Source organism: Pteropus vampyrus, unplaced genomic scaffold, assembly GCF_000151845.1.
Source record: "Pteropus vampyrus isolate Shadow unplaced genomic scaffold, Pvam_2.0 Scaffold202, whole genome shotgun sequence".
NCBI classification, from domain to species: domain Eukaryota; kingdom Metazoa; phylum Chordata; class Mammalia; order Chiroptera; family Pteropodidae; genus Pteropus; species Pteropus vampyrus.
Window position 1 is genome coordinate 1,521,015 of NW_011888983.1, and position 8,995 is coordinate 1,530,009.

Here is an 8,995-nt window from a genome sequence, read left to right on the forward strand (position 1 = left end):
CTCCCTGTAAACCAGTCTAAAAAACAGTCACCAAAAGTCTTTTGGGCACACAATTTGCCCTGTTGCATTTATCAATACTATCTCTTCTTAAACAATATTTGTTTAAGCCCTAGACATATGTCTCAACTTATTAAAAAGATGGTATCACCATTCTGGAGAACTATGAAGCAGTAAGAAGATAATCCTTTCATAATGTGAATAATCAAGACCTAACCATTTTACAAATACAGATTTTCTTAAAATAAGAATACTTGTTCAGGACATTGTGGTAGGTTCCTAGGCAAGTACACACCTTAATTAGTACTAATATTAACACCACTTTTTTCTACTGTTTCTCATAGGCCTAGACAAAACAAAAGATGACCCAAAGCAGCAAAAGATCTACATACACTAGTAATAAGCAAGAGGACCTCCGCATAAAGTTAAGAGAGGAGGATCTAGAGCCAATGGTGGATGTTAAGGTTTCTCAGAATCAGCACTGAACTTATGTCTCTCTGGTGCAAAAAGTGAAAAAAAAGAAGACCCCCCCCACTCCGCTTTCACTCCTGTCCATCAAAAGCATCTGAACACAAGCCTTTATACTACATATGAGCAACTGCTTTCAAACAAAACTTTTGTAAAGTTTTGTTTTTCAAAAAAATAAATAAAAGTTTAGTTTTGTTACTTTTAATAGTGACCTGTAAATGGTTTATACATAAAAATCCATCTATATTCTTCAAAGAATGCTAGATGAATTAGAAATTGGAAAATTAAGATAGTGTTCATTTTCTTTTTCATCCAGTTACTGTGTTTTTGTTTTTGTAAATCAGGCCTGTGGCCTGACCTATAAATTTTAGGGACTACTTAATATTATTTTCTATGACTGTTACCATAGAGGGCCAAATGAAACTTCGGAGTTTGAGTGAGGGTAAAGACTGAAGGCAAAAGCTTTTATAAAAAGATACTAAATATGTTTTTCTTTTCTTTTTTTTTTGCCCTTTCAGTAACAGCAAAATATACTATGGCAGAAAGAACAAATTTAGCATGTTTCCAGTTTTGTCTGGAAACGTGGCCTGCACTTTAAGAAATCAATGACTTAAATCACTTACAAAGTACCTGTACTTAAGTTCTCACTGTTGGTAAATAAAAGAACCATGTGCCACTCCTCTGCAATCCCACAAACAAGCCATCTTTTCCTTCCCTCCTTTTCTCAGTCTATCACCTGGAAAAGTGCAGCTCGCCTTTAGAAAGCACCTCTCGTTTAGATCACTTCCATTCTGATCACTCCTTTAAAACTCAACACTCATGAATTTATTTGCACTACACTGGTTTGCAGTCAGTAGTTTACAGACTCTCGTAAAGTTTTACTACATCGTTTTAGAAGTCTTCCCAACTAGATAAATTCTTGGAAGGTGAGAAGGGAAAAACCCCACTTTAAGGAATTTTTCATGATAACTGAACTACTTTGATTTTCCATTTATTTTCCTTTGGCATACCTGCTTTACAAGTCCTATAATTCTTCTCGCCAAAATGATCGACAGAGAGTGCTTGAAGAAACTCTTCAGGTGAAGTTAAAAAATAATAAAAATCCTTATTGGACACAAAGACTTGTGCTGCATTGCTACCCAAAATTAAGGAAATGGCTTTGATAGCACCTCCATCCTTGAGATTCTAGGATCTGTACCTCTCATGAGTAGTTTTACAGTTTATGCAGTACCTGCATATACATCTCATTTCAATCTCACATCAACCCCACCGGGCAGGAATCCTTGGCCTCATTTATATTTATTATTTATTTATTTTTTTAGGCGAGGCAATTCTTGGTTGACCTCACAGATTGCAAGGACCTTGTCAGCTTACAATACCTTATTTTTTACTTTTTACACCTACAGCACCTGGTCTTCCTAGGTGGTCTCCCATCCAAGTACTAACCAGGCTCGACCCTGCTTAGCTTCCGAGATCAGGCGGGATTAGGCTTGTTCAGGGTGGCATGGCCATAGACTCTTCGCCTCATTTAACAAGATGAAGATGATGATGCTCCTAGGTTAGCTGGCTTAATCAAGACTGCTCAGCTGGAAAAGTAACAATGCCAAAATAAGCCCTCCTCTTTTAATGCCAAAGCCACAACTCTTCTTGTTAATGTCACATAAAACTCATATCAAAGTTACACAACTGCTTTTAAAAAGATATAAAACGTCCTTAATCCACCAACTACACAGATAATCTTCTAAAATTTTCTTCCTTACAACACACCGCACCTTTTGAATGGTCTATTAATAATTAGCATTCTACTTATTTTCTATCCTTGATCCTCTCTACTTTCTGGCACTTTAAGGCAGATCAGAGTACTCTAAAATTTAAGGGCCCTAAACTACCAACGAAAGCACTACCAATGTACCCAAAACTAAAATTTGCAAAATTCAGGAATGATTGATCAAATAAATAAAAAGGAAAAGCACTAGGCTGACTGTTAGCCAATAAAGAATCTATGCATCACTTCTTATACATACTCATTACTTCTATACACACTCAGAACTCCTTTGAGACACTATTCCAGACAGACCTGGGGTAGCTGGCAGCTGCCTTTTACCCAAGACTCCTGCTTAGCTGCAGGATATATGTCAAAGACCAGCCTACTGTAAAGCTCCATAAGCCCACTGTCACAACTTAAGCAGATGGATCGAGGTAAAGAAGGAAAGAGCTAGGGAAAACACTAAGTTTTGGTGCCGACGCTCACAAGTGTGCTGACCTCTCCGCTAGAATCGTGCAGAAATTATTAATCTATACCAAAGGAACATGAAGAAACTTTTCCATGCACTGAGGAAAGCGAGAGGGCAAAGATGGAGGTGGAAGGAGAAAATACGGGGTTCTACCGAGGACATCTGATGATAACACAGAGGGGTGAAGTGGGAGCGAAGGGGAGCCTTGGACTAGGAGCCAGGAGAACTGGTTCCAACGTTCACGCTTGTTATCTGTGGGGCCTTGACCAATTCACTGTGCCTCAGTGAGCCTCAGTTCCCAAGTCTGTAAAACAAGGATAATCAAAGTCTCCCACCCGCCTCCCCGAGGGCTGTGAGGCTCATCCCAGACAGGGGGTGTGAAACCATTTCGTAAACCAGAGCGCACAGTACAGACAAGAAAACTGTTAATCTGCACAGCAGGGGCAAAACCCCTGAGCGGAATGCAGGGCCCACCTGAAATCCAGAGACCGGCAGGGGACCGAGCAGACCCGGCTGAGTAAGCCCATTCCCGCCCAGAACCAGCCCAGCGGCTCCACAGAACCGCCTGCGTGTCACTTCCCCCCCCCAACCCCGCCTGCGCAGGCCTCCGCCCCGACCCTCCCGCCGTCCGCTCCAGCCCCTCCGACCCAGACTCCTTCCCTCGCCCCGGCTGCCTGACTCACGGCCTAGGGGGTTCCTCCGGAGGCAGCGGGCGGCTTCGACCCTCCCTCAGAGCACACAACCCAGCAGCAACCCGAACCGCCAGCTACTCGCCGGATATACGTAACATTCCCTCCCCCGGGACTTCCGGGCGCGTGCTTGCCCCCGCCCCTTCGTAGCGTCACCGCGCTGTGCTACCGAGGCGGGTGAGGTGGGCGGGGTGGGGAGCCCCCTACCTGCGACTTCGGCCGCGGCGGGGCGGACCTCAGGCGTGACGAAGCACGCTCGGGGGCTGGCCCGACGTGGGCACGCCTCCTCCCGTACAGAGAGCTGGACGCGCGAGACGTGGCAGCGCCGCGTTCCAGAGGGTGGAGGCAGCGTCCTGGAGGCTCGCGGTGGATCTAGACGCTGGGCATCGTGACTTCAAATCGGACTGCCTTCTCCGGCGCATGGGGGAAGTCGGAATTGGTGACCGACGGTTAGGTAGGTTCTCGGAAAGATTTGATCTGAGATCCCTCGACCTAAGGTGGATCTCTGCAAACTTTTGCTTTTAAGTCACATTGCCCTGTGATAGCCTACTTTTTAGGACTGCTAATATTTTTTGAGAATTTGTTCCAAGCAGTGCACTGAGTACTTGGCATGCCTCATCTCATCTGACCCTCATTACAGTCCTATTAAACAGATAGTTATTATCCCTAGTTTACAAATAGAGAACCTAAGTTCAGAATAGTCTGGTAACCAAGCCCAAGTTCATTTGCTAGAGAGTGTCAAAGTGGCAAAGTAACACGTTGGCTCCTACTTTTGTCCGTCACATGCATTTTCTCATTTAATTCTATGAGATTGGTGTGATGCTCCCATTTTACAAATAAGAAAACTGAGTCAGATCGAAAAGTGAATGATATTTTGGGGTAGGAAGACACAATATCACCAAGATTTCAATTCTCTTTATGTAAAATTATAAATTTAAATAATTCCTATAAAAGAACTAATAGGATTAATAAGTTATGTATTTTTCTTAAACTACCATATTTGTTCCTAAAATTCAAAAGGAAAAATAAAAATACTACTCAGGAAACAAGCTCTGAAAAAGAAGAACAAGGAGGGAGGAACTAGCACTATCAGATATTAAAACATGTTGTAGATTTTTAGTAATTAAAATAGTTGGTACTAGTGCACAAAAAGCCAAACTAGTGAAACAAAGGACAGAAATAGAACCACATACATGCAGAAATAAAATTAAAGTGGCACCTGGCAACTCCAGCAATACTTTCCCCCACCTTTCATCCTCTGGGTCTTCTGCATTGAGTTTGAATCCTGCCCAGACACAGTATGGGATTAGTCCATGTTTGGAGGCTTCTCACCAGTTTTGGCTAAACCAGGGTTACTGTGTTCATGGGGCTTGGAACCCTAATGTGTACATCCCAAAGGCACAGGGCTGCCCCAGTTAACTAGATTACTGCCAATGTATTGGATTACCGGCCTCGATATAAGTGCAGTTGCAAGAGGTGTGGGGGGTCCCAAACCATAAGAGCCATTTGAGGGGAAGCTTGGGAGGAAGGAGAGAGCACACATGCAGATTCTCAGAAGATCTGCAAACTCTACTTACCAACTGACCAGCCTTGGGCAAGTTGACAAATGCCCTAGGCCACAGTGTACCCACCTCTAAGATGGGTGAAAGAGGCATTGCTGTGCATGTTAGCAATTTTCCCCAAGTAGGTTTTCAATAAATGTTTCAATTATGTGCTTAAAAATATATAATAACAGGTTGGGACAATTGGATAGTCAAAAAAACCCTAAAAGTTGAATTTATGAGCCACATGCTCCACCAAATAAGTTCCAAATGATTCAGAGATTTGTATATTTTGAAACAACGCTGTAAAAGTACTAGAAAAATAGAAGAAAGCATGGATGAATTCTTTATAATCTTAAAATGGAAAAGAGCTTTCTGGTTTTGATTGAAAATCCAGAAGCCATTAGAAATTGATAAATTCAACTACAGAAAAATAGAAAACTTTCACATTAAAATAATAATGATGACACCATAAACTCAAAAGACAGATAACGAGTTGAGAAAAAGTATATGTAATTACATCCAAGGCAAGTGAAAAATTAATATGAAAAATACCAACTATCATTAGAAAAATAGGCAAAGGATAGGACCAGACAACTCACAGGAAAAGAAGTGTAAATGGCTCTTAAGCACAATAAACTATTAACGGAAATATTGTAAATGTTATAGAATATACAGATATAGAAAATAATAAAAAATTTAAAACTCATTGAGATTCCATTTTCATCCATTAGGTTGGCAAAATTCCACCTGTTTACTGGTGGCAAGGCTATTTTAAATAGAGTAGTGAAGGAAGACTCCACTCAGGTGTCATTTGGACAGGACCTGAAGGACATCTGGGGATAAAATATTCCAGGCTGAAAATAGAGCATGTGCAGAGGCCGTGAGGCAGGAGTGTGCTTCACAGAGTCCATGAACAGCTGGGAGGCCAGAGTAGCTAGGCAGGGATGACAAGGGAAGGAGTAGCAGATGAGGTGAGAGAGGTGTGGGTAAGCGGTTAAGAATTGGAAAGGTTCTGAGACTTTATCTCACTTGCAAGCTAACGACTTAGCCTGGTACCTTTCCATGGATACTGGCAGAGACGAGACTCCTAGGGCAGAAACAAAGGATTTTATAACCTCAAGCATAGCAAATAGCATGAACTTCATGTTTGTGTCTTTTCCACTTGCTCCCCTCCGCCCCACTCTCCACCCCCTCCCAAGTCCTTTGCAAGTGACACAGAGCAGCCCATATGGTGGGTCTGCATCACAGCTGAGGAACTCCCAGCTTAGGGAACTCAAATCTTTCTTAATAGATTGCAAGCCCTTGACCCAGAAGGAGATATTATTATACTGGACAATAAACAAACCTATCCCCTGCCCCAGAGAGTCTGTCTTCTAAAGCTGTTCATTATATCTATCTTTGAAAAGATAGTCCAAAGGCAGCCAGTACCTTGGCTCTAAGAAGTATAGAAATGTAAGAGACTCATGGAGAATTGTTTTCCAGTAGAGGGAAAATCTTTAGAATTTTGTAGGCTACTGTGAGAACTTTAGCTTTTATTGTGAGTGATCTGGAGAGCCAGTGAAGTGTTGAAACAGAAGTTTTATGTAATTCTTCTGTCCACTCTATTATTCTCCTACACATGCTCAACATTAGCTAAACAGGTGCTAAGAAACTAAAATGGAGACTGAAAAGTGTCTGTGTTAGTCAAGGTTCTGCAGAGAAACAGAAGATAGGATATATATAAGAGGAGATTTATTTATACAAATTGGCTCATGCAATTATAGAAGCCAAGAGATCCCATGATCTGTCTGCAAGCTGGAGACCCAGGAATGTCAGTGATATAATTCAGTCCGAGTCCAAAGGCCTGAGAACTGGGGAGCTGCTGGTGTAAGTCCTGGAGCCTAGTAATAAACCCTCACATATATGGTCAAGTAATATTTGACAGGAGAGCCAAGAAAACGGGAAAATGATAGTCTCTTCAATAAATGGTGTTGGGAAAATCAAATAACCACATGAAAAAGAATGAAATTGGACTCCTGTTTACTCATAAAAATTAACTTGAAATGGGTTAGAGTCTTAAACATAAGAACTAAAGCTGTAAAACTAGAAGAAAACATGGGGGAAAAAAGCTCTTCAAAATTGGTCTTAACGGTTTTTTGGATATGACACCAAAATCATAAGCAACAAAAGCAAATTAATAAATGGGACTGTCTCAAAAGATAATCAACATTAAGAGACAATCTATAGAATGGAAGAAAAATTGTAAATTATATATATGTTAAGTTAATATCCAAAATATATAAAGAACTCATATAACTAAATAGCAAAAAAATATATCAGACTGAAAAATGGGCAGAGGAACTAAGTAGACATTTTTCCAAAGAAGACATACAGATGGCCAACAGGTACATGAAAAGATGCTCAATCACTAGTCATCAAGGAAATGCAACCCAAAACCACAGTGAGATGTTACCTCACACCTGTTAGAATGGCTATCATCAAAAAGACAACAAGTGTTGGTGTGGATGGGGAGAAAAGGGAACCTTGTGCAGTTTTGGTGGGAATGTAAATTGGTACAGCAACTACGGAAGACAGTATAGGAGTGTCAAAAAATAAAATAGAGCTTCCATATGATCCAGCAATTGCACTTACGGGTATATCCAAAGGAAATGAAACAGCATAAGTCAGAGATATCTGTACTCCCATATTCATTGTAGCATTATTTTCAATAGCCAAGATATAGAAACAACCTAAATGTCTATCAGTGATGAATGGATAAAGAATATGTGGTATGTATGTACAATGAAATATTTTTCAGCCATGAGAAAAAGGAAATCCTGCCATTTGCCACAACATGGATGAACGTGGAAGACATTACACTAAGTGAAATAACTAGACAGAGAAAGAAATACTGTAACATTTATACAGTAGTGCCCCTTTTATATGCAGTTTTAAATTGCACTCCATTCTGAGTAGCGTAATGAAATTGCACCACCCTGCTCTGTCTTGCCAGGACACAAATCCCTTTGTCCAGTGTCTCCATACTGTATATGTTACCTGCCTGTTAGACACTTAGTAGCTGACTAGGTTGTCAGGTATACTGTCATGGTATCACAGTGCTTGTGTTCGAGTAACATTTATTTTACTTAATGAAGGCCCCAAAGCAGAAGAATAGAGATGCTGGCAATTCACATATGCCAAAGATAAGGTGTAAAGTGCTTCCTTTACATGAAAAAGTTAAAGTTCTTGACTTAAGGAATTAAAATCATATGTCGAGGTTGCTAAGATCTACAGTAAGAATGAATCTTCTATTAATGAAATTGTGAAGAAGGAAAAAAATTTGTGCTAGTCTTGCTGTTGCATCTCAAACTGCAAAAGTTGGACATCAGAAACATGGTGGAGTGAGAGACGTCCCCGGATCTCTCCCCTTGAAACAACAATAAACTGAACATCTAAAACTCAACAGAAAATACCCAAACTGCACACTGGCACGTCTGAGCATGGGATCTGTGCATGAGAGCTACCACAGGTCAGAACCTTGGGAGTTGGGCTGTAGACTGGGAGAAACAAGCCGCCTCACAGCTGGAGCTCCCTGTAGGAGGAGAGGGGAGGAGAGAAGGTGCAGTAGGTTCCCTGAACAGCCCTGCCTGGGAGAGCTGTGAGCTACACATGGCCAGGGGTAGTGCCCAGGCATCAGGGCGGAAAGCAGAGAAGCAGGGGCAGCAGAGAGAAACAACAGTTGATTTTTACCAGCCACGATTGCAAAACCGAGGCTGAACCGCAGCCTCCAACCCCCAACCCAGAGGGCCCCTCCCCCCATTCCCTCCACGACCCACACTGCAGAGCCCCAGGGGAATCTGAGCAAACACTACTGAAACTGTTGCTAACACTGACAGAGACTGAAACCGAGGGTAGCGAGCATGATTAAACATCTAGAAGGAGAAAAAAGGCATTTTTAAGACTTTATATAAAGTAGGGATCCAAGAGGCTTAGATGCCACCTATTGGAAACCAAAAGAAAAATGCATTATTGTAACAGACTAAAGAGAGACTTTTTTTATATAATAAATCTTCTTTCTGGAAGA

The 8,995-nt window shown here is 41.5% G+C and overlaps 1 protein-coding gene, 1 long non-coding RNA gene and 1 pseudogene across 2 annotated transcripts in view; 1 reads left to right on the top strand and 2 right to left on the bottom strand.

Annotated features, from left to right (window-relative positions):
* The window catches only part of SAR1A (secretion associated Ras related GTPase 1A), a 36,850-nt gene that overhangs the window by 11,187 nt on the left and 16,668 nt on the right, over positions 1–8,995 (bottom strand). The window lies entirely within an intron of this gene.
* LOC111746825 lies at positions 1,863–1,981 on the bottom strand (annotated as a pseudogene).
* The window catches only part of LOC111746795, a 21,811-nt gene continuing 16,490 nt past the window's right edge, over positions 3,675–8,995 (top strand). Inside the window, exons 1-2 of the long non-coding RNA XR_002783264.1 lie at positions 3,675–3,842; positions 6,696–6,798. This is a non-coding gene — a long non-coding RNA (uncharacterized LOC111746795). The remainder of the gene's footprint in view (positions 3,843–6,695; positions 6,799–8,995) is intronic.